The 18,555-nt window shown below is 40.9% G+C and overlaps 1 long non-coding RNA gene across 1 annotated transcript in view; it reads left to right on the forward strand.

Moving 5' to 3' along the window:
• The first annotated feature begins 3,588 nt into the window (after window positions 1-3,588).
• The window catches only part of LOC309828960, a 73,860-nt gene continuing 58,893 nt past the window's right edge, over window positions 3,589-18,555 (forward strand). Inside the window, exon 1 of the long non-coding RNA XR_014297373.1 lies at window positions 3,589-3,800. This is a non-coding gene — a long non-coding RNA (uncharacterized lncRNA). The remainder of the gene's footprint in view (window positions 3,801-18,555) is intronic.

An 18,555-nucleotide genomic window follows, 5' to 3' on the forward strand; every position in this document is an offset into this window, starting at 1 on the left:
AAATATTCAATTAAATTTTCAAGCAGTGCTGTTCGGTGATGGATACAGGGAGAATTTATGTTGGAAAAGGAATGCCCTCACATTTACTTTTCTCAATATCGAGGCCTCAGCTTTCTTCTATTTGAAAAGGCATAATTATTAAAGAACATGTTAAATTATTTTACATTTCTTTCTTTCTCATGTCTTTAATCTCTCACATCCTCACTGTTTCTTATAAAACACAGGAGACTTCAGATGGAAAGACTGATTCTGGGCTTCAAGTTTGTCCTTGTCCTCTGTTGTCTACCACTGCATTGTTTGGGGTTTAAATGCCAATTATCAAAAAAGAGTATTTACTTAACTAGATATCCCAGAGAGAGGACATTACCGTAAGAGTGATAAAGAACTTAATTTGATTTCTATTAACCTAAACTTATTCTTTTTTACTCTCTGTAGGAGAATTCTCTTTGTTAAAGTTCACTTCAAGTCCTTCCTACTTGGATATTTTGCAAAGCTATGACTTCAGCTGGAAAATTTTAGAACCCAAATGTTAGATTAATTAAAAAAATTATTTATACAGTTAAGGGAATGGTTGTTTTCTTACTATACAGGAGCACCTTCTTTCAGCTTTGATCTCATATCCTTTTCCCCTGGACAAACCATGGGGAGGTGTCTTAGTAACATGGAGGCAGGTATGGACTGACACTGCATCATTTCACAGAACTCCAGTCACCTGGCTTCATCGTCCTCTGAACCATTTTCCTCAGTTATATCTCTTGAGGAAGATTTGCCATGTTATGGTTTTCTAAGCCCTGGAGCGAGCAGTTCTATTGATACATTTTTTTCTTCTTCTTTTATTATTATTATTTTTTAACATCTTTATTGGTGTATAATTGCTTTACAATGGTGTGTTAGTTTCTGCTGTATAACAAAGTGAATCAGCTATACATAAACCTATATCCCCATATCTCCTCCCTCTTGAGTCTCCCTCCCACACTCCCTATCTCACCCCTCTAGTTGGTCACAAAGCACCTAGCTGATCTCCCTGTGCTATGCGGTTGTTTCCCACTAGCTATCTATTTTACATTTCGTAGTGTATATATGTCCATGCCACTCTCTCACTTCATCCCAGCTTACCCTTCCCCCTCCCCATGTCCTCAAGTCCATTCTCTACGTCTGTGTCTTTATTCCTGTCCTGCCCCTAGGTTCTTTGTGTAAGATTTTTCATGATGCCACGGTTCCAAAAAGGCTGGATGCTTCACCTCAAAAGTGGAGAGCGGGGAACAGGTAATATTAAGCTGAGCATGAAATCTAGCATCCTCTTTTCCCTCTTTGACTTGGGTCCCAAGAGCCAACAACCTGAACATTTGATTCCCTGTTGACTGTGTAATGGAAAAGTCATAGGTTTTGCCCACCTATTACTAAAATGAGGCCAGTTACAGTAATACATAAATTTCTATCTCTTCAGATTCCCACTCCTTGACCAAAGACAATTTAGTTGGTTTTTTCCCCCATAGCTCCTCCTTGTCAGTTTCTGAGAATCCTCAGTGGCTTGTATGTCTTAGTTCTGGCTGTCTCCCACAGTTGTGTCGGCAGAAGAAGGGTGTCACAGCATCTCCTCTGCAGAACTCACAGGTACCCTTAGCCCTACAGCCCTGCCTCACTCAGAGGTTCCCTTTCTTCCCAGCACAGGTTCTGCTGGTCAGTTAATCACTGGTGAAGCCAGCTTCAAAGAACCCAATGCCATATGCCACTCTGCTGCAGGACTGCGGTACCTGCAGTGATCAAAGTGGACCATGTGAAGGGAAAAGGACAAGTTCCTTTTATGCTGTGCACCCACACCAGTGCCCCCCACCTCTCTACCCCCAGTATTATAGTTCTCTCAACCTGCTTAATCCAGCAATTCAATTTGGGGCGAGCAGCTCTAATTAAGATCTTGCTGCCTTTATGGAAGATTTCAGCCAATTTGTCTACAAGATCATGATATTATGAGTTGAGAGAACATTCCTTCTCTCTGAATGATGTTTGGTCAGAGCCTATAAGTGTCAGAGTTCTCAATGGTCTAGCTCTTTCCATTCATAAGCTGCCACCCCTACACCCTGCCATTCTCAGTGCCCCTCCCCATAGGGTTTCACATGTGTCCAGAGCAGTTGGACAGAAGCAAGTACAAAAATTAGTTATGTCAGACATGTACCCAGGTGAAGCCTGGGTCTGGACTGAGCCAGGAGGCAGGGCTAGGACCTTTGACTCAGAGAGAAGCAAATACTTTAAAAGATGCTACCTTTGTTTGTTTTTAAAAAAATTTTATCGAAGTATGGTTGGTTTACAATGTTGTGTTAATTTCTTCTGTGCAGAAAAGTGACTCAGTTATATATATATATTCTTTTCTATTACAGTTTGTCACAGGATACTGAATATAGTTCCCTGTGTTATACATTAGGAACTTGTTGTTTATCCATCCTATATATAATAGTTTGCCTCTGCTAATCCCAAACTTGGCAGATGAATGGATGAAGAAGATGTGGTGTATATATATACAATGGAATATAATTCAGTCATCAAAAAGAATGAAATAATGCTATTTGCAGCAACATGGATGGATCTAGAGATTATCATACTAAGTCAGAAAGAGAAAGACAAATATCATAACATATCACTTACATGTGGAATCTAAAATGTCATACAAATCAACATATCTATGAAATAAAAAGACTCACAGATATAGAAAACAGACTTAGGATTGCCAAGGGGGTGGGGGGATAAGAGAGGGAAGGAATGGGAGTTTAAGATGCTACCTTTGATTGCCTTCTCTTGGTATCTTATGATCCTGTATTTCTATTGATCCCTTCATCACAGTCTTAGAAAGGAGTGCATCATATGTTAACTTAAAAAATAGTGTCGCTTTTAGAGAATGTGCCTAGAGGACAACTGTCGCCCTTTCTCACCAGTTACCTTCTGAACTACTTCACTGTATTCAGAACAATGTCCCCTCTATTCATCAGATTTGATGCTGAGTCTGACTTTTAGATCAATTCCTTATTCCTTTATGACCAGCGGCTCTGAATTTTTAGTGCCATGGACCTCTTTGGCAGTCGGGAACCTGTGGACTTTTCTTAGGGTAATGTATTTAAATGCATAACATTAAATACATAGGATTATAAAAGAGCCTAATTGTAATGAAATGCAGTTAACCAAATATTTTAAAAATTTTCCTGCTTCTTTTTTTTACACATTTAATAACAAGATCCAGTGATGAGTCTAATAATGAATTTTGAAATGACGATAAAATATTTTGAATTAACAGTAATAATTGTAATATGATATGAAAATATCTGTGTTTTCTGTTGGTGACAAAGTCATGGGTACTGTTAACACTGCTCTCGTTTGTAATAGAAGGAAATGCTGTGTTGCAGTTAAAGATTAACGAAAATAAAGATGCATTTTTTTTTTCTATTCAAGTTCACAGGCTTGGGGTTTATAGATCTCTGGTTAATGTGTGACCTCTGGGCAGGGTTCCCTGGGCTATTTCTGTGGTTTGGTCTTGGTCAAGGTCACTGCAGTCCATTTAAGATTGCTGTGGTATCTTTGGCCCTTGCAGGGAATCAGAGTTTCTGGCTCCCTGGTTCAAGCAGAATTTTTAGGAAATTAAAAGTACTAATCGATACCTAGAAAGGGGTGCTGCTTGGCTACCTAGCTGAGAAGAACCCAGCCCTCAAGAACAGATGGGCCTGGAGCAAGTTGGGAGCAGGGATGTCCAACTCGTCTCTCTCTGGCAGCATCTTAACCCAGCTGTGGCCCCTGGGAGGATTTCAGGTCTCCTGGTGCATATCTCAGGTCTGTAGGGTGGACAGAGACCGTTCCAGCCTCCCTTTTGTAACCCCTGCATCCCAGCAAATCTGGCTCTATTGTTGTTTTCTCATGTCTCCTTGTGCCTTCCCACTTCTGTGCCTTGTTGTGTATGTGTCCCTCCTCACGAAGGGACCTCCCTCCCATCATGCTCTGTCAGAGGAGCTGGAATCTGGTGGGACTGTGGGTGATTTGCTTTATTCTTTCACTTGATTAAAATATCCCCCCTAGAATGGCTACCATTTATGTTGTGAGTGTACACTAATCCTATGGGGAAATATGTAATATTTATTTTAGACTATTTACCAATCTTTTCAGGGCCCATTCAAATCCAGCTACCTCCTTGACACCTCCTCTGATATTTTTCAGCCCCAGAGGGCTCCTGACCTGGGTTCTCAGGTCTCCACTGTTCTCATCACATTCCATGTTGAATAGATGGATTCTCTTGTCTGTTCTTCCAGATCGTAAGTCCTCTGAAGAGAGTACTTACGTGACTATTTATTGATGTACTCTCCCCAGTACCCAGCCCAGTATCTTGCATGTATATCCTATTTTGTCATATTCTCATTAGTTAATTACTTAATATGCCACATGGTAAGCACTTAAGAAAAACACTTGTGGCAACATTTTGACTGTAAATGATGATTGATAACACTTTGGTTGAATTAATATACATTTTTCTTGAAAAAGCCTCTCTTCACTCTAATAAGAGCTATCTATTGGGAGGGAGGTTTCTACCCATCTTTCTGCAGCAAACTGGCCTCAGCCTAGACCTCTCCTGACTTTATACAACCAAAGGAGAGTTTTTTGTTAACCAAATTGGTCAGGCCATTTGTTGGGCTACATGTTAGGAAGGAAGACACCTTCTCTCTGCGTGCAGGTAAGGCTGTCATCCATCCCTGCTCTGGGGACTCCAACCATCCTAGACCATGGTGGGGACGTGTGAGTGGTGGTGGGGAAACTAGGAGCTCTCTTGGGTCTTTGAGCCTAAACTGTGTTTTCCCATCTAACTTTTACCAAAAAGTCATTGCACTGGGGCTATTGGATGTTTTCCCAGCTATTATTTAGGTTTTACTTTTATTCCCTGTCATCTGTTTTGCACATAACTCACTTAGTCCAGATTTTCTCAGGGAGGTTGGGTGAACAAGGCAGGAACTGGTTATTTCTGGGTCTCTGTCAATGATGCCATCAGAATTTTGCCAAAATCTCACCTCTAACTTAAACATCACAGAGAATTGCTACAAAAGGAAGTTGAGCCCATCCTGTTTATTACACAGGTAGTTGTGTTTTCTGTTTATTTTGGATTTTAGAACATCATGAAAAATCACCCAATTTCATAATATGGATGGTAGGAAGTACTGTTTGTAGGCTTTAGACCTTCATGGCAGGTTTGGGCCAGATTTGGAGATTTGTGAAGTGGAAGGAGATCCAGATGACATAGGCTTTTCATGGTGGCATTTCTCCCTGTGTCAGTAATGAGGAGAGCAGATGGGCTTACCAGGGTGGGCTTGCTCTCCCCGATGAGGTGATGGGAAAAATCCTCGAGCTGAGCTGCAGGTTCCATATCCAGATCCACAGCTGGCAGCCGTGGGATCGCTGTGGCATTTCTAGGTGACTCGCTCTTGGTATACTTTGCTTATGTGTTATTTATCAGCTTATATTTCCTTTTGCTAGAGCTGTGACCTGGTTTTACAGCTTATCCCACTGTGATATAAGTGATATGGTTGAAAATCCATCAACATCACAGAAAAAAATGCATGTACAGAGTATCCATGGCATGGTTCTGTAATATCTCAAATGTTTAGAACTTAAACTTTTTACACAATAAGCCATATTTTGGGTCTCCCCTCCCCACTTTGGAACATTGTCCCTTCAGCAGTAGGTATTAGTCATGGAATCTGGGGACTAGGTTAACCAGTTGGCAATATCTAGGGATTAACTCAGCAGTTTTTCAAGTGAAACTTTCTTAGAATTTCTTAGAATTCAGAAATTTCTTAGAATTCTTAGAATTCTTAAAAATTTTATAAGCCAATGTTTTGGTACAAATCAGGTGAAACAGAAAGGAGATTGTGGTCAGTAGAAAATGAGACATTGATCTCCAAAGACATAATTTTCTTCACCTGTAATAACTTGTTTTAAAGTCAGAGAGTTTTAAAATCAGTCCATGGGCCTTAACTACTCCTAGGGCCAAATAGAGTTCTAGAAATAAACAGGCTTGGTCCTGTAAGCTATTTGTCCATATGGAAATGGCTAAAAGGGAAAATAATGCACTTCCACACTGGGGCCTACAGAAAGTTAGCCAGAGAGCTCTGGACTTCTAATTGCCTTTTTGTGTGTCTCCTGCTGGATATCTCAAAGGCAGCCAGAAACCATACTTGGGGTCTTCTGTCTCAAACTGAGTCATCTTTTTATATTCTTTACCCCAGGGAGTGGTAAGATCAGTGTCTTTTCTCCTCATGCTTTTCCTATCATATCATTTAAAAAAGGTGTGACTTGTCACACAGTGAGAGTCTCAGTGTGAATCCAAGCCTCAGGGATCCTGGCTGGGCCTGAAGCAGAGTGGCTGGGGTCTAAGGCTGGTCTTTGGAAATGGCTTCAGCCAGTTGCAGATGGAGGAGCTGAGGAGGGGAATGGTTTTGAGGACCAGGAGAGAGGATCTCAGCAGGAGACCTGGGTGGCACTTCCAGGCTGCGTCCCTAGGCTGTGATGTCCCTCAGGGGAAAGACTTCGTGTCCCTAGGGAGGCTGGATTTAGCCCCATCAGAGACGCCTTTGAGATGGAAGTAGTAACACTGAAGGAGCCAAAAGGATGAAGAGGACCAGGACCATGGACAGCGACATGGTAACCATGTGGATGGACCACCACGGAACCAGGGAGGATTGCTGGCACAGCCTTGGAGAAAAGTCCCTGTGGCCGAGAGAGGAGAGATGGTGGAGGGTGAGGCAAAGTACGTGTAGAGGGAAACTCTTGGTACCCAGGCCTGCCCTGATGATCTGCTCAGCATGCAGGTTTCTTGAAACAAGAATGCTAGGTTGGTCTCCTCCAACACCCCTCAGGGAAACGGTCCTCTTCCTGAGGGTGAAAGCATGGGGGTCTCATCTCCTCCTGTTCCATCTCCTCGCCTTTCTTTCCCAGCCTTTCTTCCTTCCCCTTTCGTGAAGTAAGCCCAGAACACGTATGTATTGAGGTCTGCCTGAGAAACAGGAGAATCAAGACTCTATCACTCAACAATCGTGCGACTTTGGGTAAGTCACCCAATCAAGCTAAGCCTCACTTTCCTTATTAAAAAAGGGAATAATAGCAGTTTCCGAAGAGGACTGTTTGCAGTCCTCTGGTGGCTGCCAGAGGTGGAGAATACAAAATATGAAATAAAAAATACACTAGAATGAATCAACAATAGATTATATGATAGAGGAATGGATCAATGATCTGGAAGACAAAGTAGTGGAAATCACCCAAGACAAACAGAAAAAAGAATTTTTTTAAAAAGAGGATATTTTAAAAGCTCTCTGGGACAACGTCAAGTCTTATAAGGATCCCAGAAGGAAGAGAGAGAGAAAGAGGCACAGAACTTATTTGAAGAAATAATAGCAGAAAAATTCCCTAACCTGGGAAAGAAAACAGGCATCCATGTCCAGGAATCACAGAGTTAAAAAAGAATGATGTAGATCTATATGCACTGGAAAGATATCCTAGATAAACTGTTAAATTAAAATTTTTTCAAAGAAATACACATAGCATAATTGTTTTTTTTTAATTTTTTTATTTTTTTTGGACAGAGGGATCTTTTATTTATTTTTTTAATTAATTTATTTTTTTAACATCTTTATTGGGGTATAATTGCTTTACAATGGTGTGTTAGTTTCTGCTTTATAACAAAGTGAATCAGTCATACATATACATATGTTCCCATATCTCTTCCCTCTTGCATCTCCCTCCCTCCCACCCTCCCTATCCTACCCCTCCAGGCGGTCACAAAGCACCAAGCCGATATCCCTGTGCTATGTGGCTGCTTACACTAGCTATCTACCTTACGTTTGTTACTGTGTATATGTCCATGACTCTCTCTCGCCCTGTCACAGCTCACCCTTCCTCCTCCCCATATCCTCAAGTCCATTCTCCAGTAGGTCTGTGTCTTTATTCCTGTCTTATCCCTAGGTTCTTCATGACATTTTTTTTCCTTCTTAAATTCCATATATATGTGTTAGCATATGGTATTTGTCTTTTTCTTTCTGACTTACTTCACTCTGTATGACAGACTCTAGGTCTATCCACCTCATTAAAAATAGCTCAATTTCGTTTCTTTTTATGGCTGAGTAATATTCCATTGTATATATGTGCCACATCTTCTTTATCCATTCATCCGATGATGGGCACTTAGGTTGTTTCCATCTCCGGTTTATTGTAAATAGAGCTGCAATGAACATTTTGGTACATGACTCTTTTTGAATTTTGGTTTTCTCAGGGTATATGCCCAGTAGTGGGAATGCTGGGTCATATGGTAGTTCTATTTGTAGTTTTTTAAGGAACTTCCATACTGTTCTCCATAGTGGCTGAACCAATTCACATTCCCATCAGCAGTGCAAGAGTGTTCCCTTTTCTCCACACCCTCTCCAGCATTTATTGTTTCTAGATTTTTTGATGATGGCCATTCTGACTGGTGTGAGATGATATCTCATTGTAGTTTTGATTTGCATTTCTCTAATGATTGATGATGTTGAGCATTCTTTCATGTGTTTGTTGGCAGTCTGTATATCTTCTTTGGAGAAATGTCTATTTAGGTCTTCTACCCATTTTTGGATTGGGTTGTTTGTTTTTCTGTTATTGAGCTGCATGAGCTGCTTGTAAATTTTGGAGATTAATCCTTTGTCGGTTGCTTCATTTGCAAATATTTTCTCCCATTCTGAGGGTTGTCTTTTGGTGTTGTTTATGGTTTCCTTTGCTGTGCAAAAGCTTTGAAGTTTCATTAGGTCCCATTTGTTTATTTTTGTTTTTATTTCCATTACTCTAGGAGGTGGGTCAGAAAGGATCTTGCTGTGATTTATGTCATAGAGTGTCCTGCCTATGTTTTCCTCTAAGAGTTTGATAGTTTCTGGCCTTACATTTAGGTCTTTAATCCATTTTGAGCTTATTTTTATGTATGGTGTTAGGGAGTGATCTAATCTCATACTTTTACATGTACCTGTCCAGTTTTCCCAGCACCACTTATTGAAGAGGCTGTCCTTTCTCCACTGTACATTCCTGCCACCTTTATCAAAGATAAGGTGTCCATATGTGCGTGGGTTTATCTCTGGGCTTCCTATCCTGTTCCATTGATCTATCTTTCTGTTTTTGTGCCAGTACCATACTGTCTTGATTACTGTAGCTTTGTAGTATAGTCTGAAGTCAGGGAGCCTGATTCCTCAAGCTCTGTTTTTCGTTCTCAAGATTGCTTTGGCTATTCGGGATCTTTTGTGTTTCCATACAAATTGTGATTTTTTTTGTTCTAGTTCTGTGAAAAATGCCAGTGGTAGTTTGATAGGGATTGCATTGAATCTATAGATTGCTTTGGGTAGTAGAGTCATTTTCACAATGTTGATTCTTCCAATCCAAGAACATGGTATATCTCTCTATCTATTTGTATCATCTTTAATTTCTTTCATCAGTGTCTTATAATTTTCTGCATACAGGTCTTTTGTCTCCTTAGGTAGGTTTATTCCTAGATATTTTTTTTCTTTCTGTTGCAATGGTAAATGGGAGTGTTTTATTGATTTCACTTTCAGATTTTTCATCATTAGTGTATAGGAATGCCAGAGATTTCTGTGCATTAATTTTGTATCCTGCTACTTTACCAAATTCATTGATTAGCTCTAGTAGTTTTCCGGGTAGCATCTTTAGGATTCTCTATGTATAGTATCATGTCATCTGCAAACATTGACAGATTTACTTCTTCTTTTCCGATTTGGATTCCTTTTATTTCCTTTTCTTCTCTGATTGCTGTGGCTAAAACTTCGAAAACTATGTTGAATAAGAGTGGTGAGAGTGGGCAACCTTGTCTTGTTCCTGATCTTACTGGAAATGCTTTCAGTTTTTCACCATTGAGGATGATGTTGGCTGTGGGCTTGTCATATATGGCCTTTATTATGTTGAGGAAAGTTCCCTCTATGCCCACTTTCTGCAGGGTTTTTATCATAAATGGGTGTTGAATTTTGTCGAAAGATTTCTCTGCATCTATTGAGATGATCATATGGTTTTTCTCCTTCAATTTGTTAATAAGGTTTATCACATTGATAGATTTGCATATATTGAAGAATCCTTGCATTCCTGGAATAAACCCCACTTCATCATGGTGTATGCTCCTTTTAATGTGCTGTTGGATTCTGTTTGCTAGTATTTTGTTGAGAATTTTTGCATCTATGTTCATCAGTGATATTGGCGTGTAGTTTTCTTTCTTTGTGACATCCTTGTCTGGTTTTGGTATCAAGGTGATGGTGGCCTCGTAGAAGGAATTTGGGAGTGTTCCTCCCTCTGCTATATTTTGGAAGAGTTTGAGAAGGATAGGTGTTAGCTCTTCTCTAAACGTTTGATAGAATTCGCCTGTGAAGCCATCTGGTCCTGGGCTTTTGTTTGTTGGAAGAGTTTTAATCACAGTTTCAATTTCAGTGCTTGTGATTGGTCTGTTCATATTTTCTATTTCTTCCTGATTCAGTCTTGGCAGGTTATGCATTTCTAAGAATTTGTCCATTTCTTCCAGATTGTCCATTTTATTGGCATAGAGTTGCTTGTAGTAATCTCTCATGATCTTTTATATTTCTGCAGTGTCAGTTGTTACCTCTCCTTTTTCATTTCTAATTCTATTGATTTGAGTCTTCTCCCTTTTTTTCTTGATGAGTCTGGCTAGTGGTTTATCTATTTTGTTTATCTTCTCAAAGAACCAGCTTTTAGTTTTATTGATCTTTGCTATTGTTTCCTTCATTTCTTTTTCATTTATTTCTGATCTGATTTTTATGATTTCTTTCCTTCTGCTAGCTTTGGGGTTTTTTTGTTCTTCTTTCTCTAATTGCTTTAGGTGCAAGGTTAGGTTGTTTATTCGAGATGTTTCCTGCTTCTTAAGGTGGGCTTGTATTGCTATAAACTTCCCCCTTAGAACTTCTTTTGCTGCATCCCATAGGTTTTGGGTCGTTGCATCTCCATTGTCATTTGTTTCTAGGTATTTTTTTATTTTCTCTTTGATTTCTTCAGTGATCACTTCATTATTAAGTAGTGTATTGTTTAGCCTCCATGTGTTTGTATTTTTTGCAGATCTTTTCCTGTAATTGATATCTAGTCTCTTGCGTGTGGTCGGAAAAGATACTTGATACAATTTCAATTTTCTTATATTTACCAAGGTTTGATTTGTGACCCAAGACATGATCTATCCTGGAGAATGTTCCATGAGCACTTGAGAAAAATATGTATTCTGTTGTTTTTGGATGGAGTGTCCTATAAATATCAATTAAGTCCATCTTGTTTAATGTATCATTTAAAGCTTGTGTTTCCTTATTGATTTTCATTTTGGATGATCTGTCCATGGGGGAAAGTGGGGTGTTAAAGTCCCCTACTATGAATGTGTTACTGTTGATTTCCACTTTTATGGTTGTTAGTATTTGCCTTATGTATTGAGGTGCTCCTATGTTGGGTGCATAAATATTTACAACTGTTATATCTTCTTCTTGGATCGATCCCTTGATCATTATGTAGTGTCCTTCCTCATCTCTTCTAATAGTCCTTATTTTAAAGTCTATTTTGTCTGATATGAGAATTGCTACTCCAGCTTTCTTTTGGTTTCCATTTGCATGGAATATCTTTTTCCATCCCCTTACTTTCAGTCTGTATGTGTCTCTAGGTCTGAAGTGGGTCTCTTGTAGACAGCACATATAAGGGTCTTGTTTTTGTATCCATTCAGCCAATCTGTGTCTTTTGGTGGGATCATTTAGTCCATTTACATTTAAGGTAATTATCGATATGTATGTTCCTATTCCCATTTTCTAAGTTGTTTTGGGTTCATTATTGTAGGTCTTTTCCTTCTTTTGTGTTGCTTGCCTAGAGAAGTTCCTCTAGCATTTGTTGTAAAGCTGGTTTGGTGGTGCTGAACTCTCAACTTTTGCTTGTCTGTAAAGGTTTTAATTTCTCCATCAAATCTGAATGAGATCCTTGCTGGGTAGAGTAGTCTTGGTTGCAGGTTTTTCTCCTTCATCACTTTAAATATGTCCTGCCACTCCCTTCTGGCTTGTAGGGTTTCTGCTGAGAGATCAGCTGTTAACTTTATGGGGATTCCCTTGTGTGTTATTTGTTGTTTTTCCCTTGCTGCTTTTAATATGCTTTCTTTGTATTTAATTTTTGACAGTTTGATTAATATGTGTCTTGGCGTATTTCTCCTTGGATTTATCCTGTATGGGACTCTCTGTGCTTCCTGGACTTGATTAACTATTTCCTTTCCCATATTAGGGAAGTTTTCAACTATAATCTCTTCAAATATTTTCTCAGTCCCTTTCTTTTTCTCTTCTTCTTCTGGAACCCCTATAATTCCAATGTTGGTGTGTTTAATGTTGTCCCAGAGGTCTCTGAGACTGTCCTCAGTTCTTTTCGTTCTTTTTTCTTTATTCTGCTCTGCAGTAGTTATTTCCACTATTTTATCTTCCAGGTCACTTATCCGTTCTTCTGCCTCAGTTATTCTGCTATTGATCCCATCTAGAGTACTTTTAATTTCATTTATTGTGTTGTTCATCATTGCTTGGTTCATCTTTATTTCTTCTAGGTCCTTGTTAACTGTTTCTTGCATTTTGTCCATTGTCTTTCCAAGGTTTCGGATCATCCTTACTAGCATTATTCTGAATTCTTTTTCAGGTAGACTGCCTATTTCCTCTTCATTTGTTAGGTGTGGTGCATTTTTGTCTTGCTCCTTTATCTGCTGTGTGTTTTTCTGTCTTCTCATTTTGCTTATCTTACTGTGTTTGGGGTCTCCTTTTTGCAGGCTGCAGGTTCGTAGTTCCTCCTATTTTTGATGTCTGTCTCCAGTGGCTATGGTTGGTTCAGTTGGTTGTGTAGGCTTCCTGGTGGAGGGGACTAGAGTCTGTGTTGTGGTGGATGAGGCTGGATCTTGTCTCTCTAGTGGGCAGGTTCACGTCTGGTGGTGTGTTTTGGCATGTCTGTGGCTTTATTATGATTTTAGGCAGTCCTTCTGCTAATGGGTGGGGTTGTGTTCCTGTTTTGCTAGTTGTTTGGCATAGGTTGTCCAGCACTGCAGCTTGCTGGTCGTTGAGTGAAGCTGGGTGCTGGTGTTAAGATGGAGGTCTCTGGGAGATTTTCGCCATTTGATATTATGTGGAGCTGGGACGTCTCTTGTTGACCAGTGTCCTGAAGTTGGCTCTCCTACCTCAGAGGCAGAGCCCTGACTCCTGGCTGGAGCACCAAGAGCCTTTTATCCACACGGCTCAGAATAAAAGGGAGAAAAAGTAGAGAGAATTAGTAGAAGTATGAAGAAAGAAAGAAAGAAAGAAATAAAGAAAGAAAGAAAGAAAGAAAGAAAGAAAGAAAGAAAGAAAGAAAGGAGGGAAGGAAGGAAGAAAGAAAGAAGCAAAGAAGGAAAGAAGGCAAGAAGGAAAGAAAGGAGGGAGGGAGGGAGGGAGGAAGGAAGGAAGGAGGGAAAGAAGGAAAAAAGACAGAAAGAAAGAAGATACAGTAAAATAAAATAAAGTATAATAAAGTTATTGAATTAAAAAATACTTATTTAGAAAAAAAAAAGGGACCGATAGAACTTTAGGACAAATGTTGGAAGCAAAGCTATACAGACAAAATCTTACACAGAAGCATACACATACAGCCTCACAAAAAGAGGTAAAGGGGAAAAAATCATAAATCTTGCTTTCAGAGACCACCTCCTCAATTTGGGATGACTCGTTGTCTATTCATGTATTCCACAGATGCAGGGTACATCAAGTTGATTGTGGAGCTTTAATCCGCTGTTCCTGAGGCTACTGGGAGAGATTTCCCTTTCTCTTCTTTGTTCTCACAGCTCACAGGGGCTCAGCTTTGGATTTGGCCCTGCCTCTGAGTGTAGGTCGCTGGAGGGCGTCTGTTTTTTGCTCAGACAGGACGGGGTTAAAGGAGCCGCTGATTCGGGGGCTCTGGCGCACTCAGGCCGGGGAGGGGGGGGGGGGGAAGGGAGGGGCACTGCGTGCGGTGCGGGCCTGCGGCGGCAGAGGCCGGCGTGACGTTGCACCAGCCTGAGGCCCGCCGTGCGTTCTCCCGGGGAAGTTGTCCCTGGATCCCGGGAACCTGGCAGTGGCGGGCTGCACAGGCTCCGCGGAAGAGGGGTGTGGATAGTGACCTGTGCTCGCACACAGGCCCCTTGGTGGCGGCAGCAGCAGCCTTAGCGTCTCCCGCCCGTCCCTGGGGTCCGTGCTTTTAGCCGTGGCTCAGGCCCGTCTCTGGGGTCCGCGCTTTTAGCCGCAGCTCGCGCCCGTCTCTGGGCTTCGCGCTTTTAGCCGCGGCTCGCGCCAGTCTCTGGAGTTCCTTTAAGCAGCGCTCTTAAACCCCTCTCCTCGCGCACCAGGAAACAAAGAGGGAAGAAAAAGTCTCTTGCCTCTTCGGCAGGTGCAGACCTTTCCCCGGACTCCCTCCCGGCTAGCCGTGGTGCACTAACCATTCAGGCTATGTTCAAGCCGCCAACCCCAGTCCTCTCCCTGCTCTCCAACCGAAACCGAAACCCGAGCCTCAGCTCGCAGCCCCGCCCGTCCCGGCGGGTGAGCAGACAAGCCTCTCGGGCTGGTGAGTGCCGGTCGGCACCGATCCTCTGTGCGGGAATCTCCCCGCTTTGCCCTCCGCACCCCTGTTGCTGTGCTCTCCTCCCCGGCTCCGAAGCTCCCTGCTCCGCCTCCCGTAGTCTCCGCCCGTGAAGGGGCTTCCTAGTGTGGAAACTTTTCCTCCTTCACAGCTCCCTCCCACTGGTGCAGGTGCCGTCCCTATTCTTTTGTCTCCGTTTTTTCTTTTTTTCTTTTGCCCTACCCAGGTACGTGGGGAGTTTCTTGCCTTTTGGGAGGTCTGAGGTCTTCTGCCAGCCTTCAGTAGGTGTTCTGTAGGAGTTGTTCCACGTGTAGATGTATTTCTGATGTATCTGTGGGGAGGAAGGTGATCTCCGCGTCTTACTCTTCCGCCATCTTCCCATCCTACCTAGCATAATTGTTTATTAACAGAATATTAGTTTAAAATGTTTTAAGTATTCATGTATGCAAATGCAGAGAAAGATCTGGAAAGATGGACACAAATGATGAACAGTGACTCCCTTTGGAGAATAGAATAGGATGAGAGGGAGACCTGTCAGGCTCATTACTACATAATTTAAACAACAAAAATATTTTCAAGAATTGCTTGCATCTGATTTGTAAAGACTAGTTTTGTCCTCACAGGGAAAGCCACAGAGGAAGGAGCAGTGAAAGGGAAAGCCTCTGGCTGCAGGAGGAGGGGGACCAACAGTGACAAGAGCCCCAAGCTCACCCCAGAGGAAACACAGTAAGAATGGCCCCACCTCTCACCAAGGGGAAAAAAGCCCTTCTAAGGAACCGGGAACAGCTCCAGCTTTTGTGGAGTCTGAACTGAAGTAATTTTTTTTAAGAAAAATAATACAAATTACAATAACAAAATTAAGAACAGGATTTTAAAAGAGCCAGTGCAGGTGGGGGCCCTAGAGATTAAATTTTATTAGCTTCATGGTAAACTTACCTGTATGTGGAATGTAATTAACTATCACAGAGATTTTGGATGAAATAATGTAAGAATGCCCAAATGGAGAAGACAGAGTAATATAACCAATAAATAATCAAGTGTCATCTGTTAGAGGACTCTGTGTTGCCAGTGATTATATTTTAACTTAGAGCCTAAAAAATTTATATATATTCAAGCCATAAACTATTTAAAGTTCACATCCATGTCTTGTTGTTAACTTCAGGAGCAACAAAAAGAACACAGCAAATATTTTTGTCAACTAATTTTTTCAATTGAAATTTCCCTCCTGTTTTAATAAACTTCCTTATGGTAGACTCATTTTTATTTAAGCCTTTGAAAATTACTTGTCATTCTTGAGAGACTCTATTGTAGGAGTATAAGAACATGCTCACTCATGGTTCTTTATATTTTCTAACTCTTTGTTAAACTTCTCACTGTGTTCATCTATTTTTCTCTAGAGTTCATGGAGCATACTTATGCTCCTTACCTTGAACTCTTTATTGGGTAGATTACTTAACTCTACCTCGCTTAGTTTTTCTTCTGGGGTTTTGTCTAGTTTCTTCACTTGGAACATAGTTATTTGTGTCCTCATTTTCTTAATTGTCTATGTTTATTTCTATGTATTAGGTATGTTGCTTATGTTTCCTGATCTTGTAGAAATAGCCTTATGTAGGAGGCATCCAGTGGGGCCCTGTAGCACACTCCCCTCTGGTCAGCAGATTTGCATGTGTTAGGGGTGCCCCCGATGTGGGATGCATGTGCCCTTCTGTTGTTGCCAGGCCAACTACTGTGGGGTGCTGTAGACAGGACTAGCCCCTGCCCAGTAGATGCCAGGTCCTGCCTCATGTGGTGGCTGCCAGCCTGCTGGTGGGCAGGGTCATGTCATGGAGCAGCTGGCTGTGGAATCTGGGGGTCCTCAGGCTGGTGTTGGCCTGCTGGTGGGCTGGGCTGGATGCCCACATATATGTGCGCGTCCTGAGGATGCCAGCCTGCTGGTGGATGGGTAAGCCCCTGACAGTAATAGGCTAGAGGGAGGACTCCAAAGTGGAATTTGCCAGCACTTGTGTCCTCGTGGTAGATTGAGCTCTCAGAAATACCTTCTGCCAGCATCTGTGTCTCCTGGGAGAGTCCGAGTTGCCTCCTGGCTCTCTGGAGACTCTCCAAGAGCAGCAATTGTGTCTGATCCAGGCTCCTTTTAAATTACTGCCTCTGTGCTGGGACTTGGAGTATGTGAGATTTTGCATATGCTTTTAAGAGCAAAGCCTCTGTTTCCCTCAGCCCTCTGGCTCTCTCATACACAAATTTCTCTGGCCTTCAAAGCCAGGCTCTTTGGGGGCTCATCTTCCCGGGCAATGCCCCTAGCCTGGGAGTCTTGCTCCTTGGGGAGAGCCTCTGCAATTGTGATTATTCTCTTATTTGTCTTTCACCTACCTGGGGATGTAGGTCTTGACTATGCTCTGTCTCCGCCCCTCCTACCCATCTTGTTGTGGCTCCTTCTTTATATCTTTAGTTGTAGAAAATCTTTTCTGCTAGTCTTTAGCTTGTTCTCATAGATAGTTGCTCTCTAAATAATTGTAATTTTACTGTGCCCATGGGAGGAGGTGAGCCCAGGGTCTTCCTGCTCTGCCATCTTGGCGAGCTAGGTCCTCCAATTTTGCTTTTCAAAATTGTCTGATCTATACTTGACACTTTGCATTTTTCATATAAATTTTGGAAACAGCCTTTAATTTTCCCCAAAAGCTGTTGGAATTTTTAACAATGTTATTGAAGTATAATCAACATATAATAGACTACACATATTTAAGTGTAATTATATAAGTTTTGACATATAAACACCCATGCAACCATTACCACAATCAAGATAGTGAAGATATCTATCACACCCAAAACTTTCCCTGTACCCCTTTGTAATCCCTCCATTCCATTCCTCCCAGACTCCCCAATCAACTGACAACCACTGATAACATAGATTATATAGATTTGCTTGCATTTTCTAGATTATTATATAAATAGAATCATACAGTATTTACTTTTTTCTTGGCTTTTCTTTCACTCAGGATACTTATTTTAAGATTCATCTATCGTGGTGTTGTTTATTAATAGTACATCCCTTTTTATTGTTCAATAGCATTCATTGTATGGATTTTTTAATTTATTCACCTTTGATGGACATTACGTTGTCTCCAGTTTGGGGCTATTACGAATAAAGCTACTAGGAATGTTCATGTACAAGTCTTTGTATGGAGATATGCTTTATTTCTCCTGAGTAAATTACCTGGTATTGGAATGGTTAGGTCACTAGTAATTTTACTTTGAACTTTTTAGGAAACTGCCAAACTGTTTTTCAAAGTCGTTAACCATTTTCCATCTCCACCAAAAATGCAGAAGAATCCCAACTGCTCCATATCCTCAACTGGAACTTGGTATGATCTGTATTTTTAATTTTACACATTCTACTAGAGGTGAAGTGAATTTAGCTTGCATTTTCCTAATGACCAATGATGTTGAGCATCTATCTTTTTATGTGTTTATATGCCATTTTAATATCTTATTTGCTTAAGTGTCTATTCAAAGGCTTTGTTTAGTTTTTATTGGCTTGTTTCTTTTCTTACTGTTGAGTTTTGAGAATTCTTTGTATATATTGTGGATAAAATGCCTTATAAGATATGTGCTTTTCAGTTATTTTCTCCCTGTTTGTGGCTTGTTTATTTGCTTAAGAATATCTTTTTAAGAGCAGAACTTTCTTAATTTTGGCGAAATCTAATTTATCATTTTTTTTCTATTGTCATTCATACTTTCTTGTTGTATCTAAGAACTTGTTGCCCAATCCAAAGTCACCAAGATTTTCTTCTATACCTTTCATAGTTTTCAGTTTTACATTTAGGTCTATTATCCTTTTGAGATAATATTTGTATATGGTGTGGGGTATGAATCAAATTTGATTTTCTGTGAAGATGCTTATCCAGTTTGTCTATTTTTTTTTTTGCG

The sequence above is a fragment of the Grampus griseus genome (assembly GCF_964374135.1).
Source record: "Grampus griseus genome assembly, chromosome: 10".
In the NCBI taxonomy this organism is placed as follows: domain Eukaryota; kingdom Metazoa; phylum Chordata; class Mammalia; order Artiodactyla; family Delphinidae; genus Grampus; species Grampus griseus.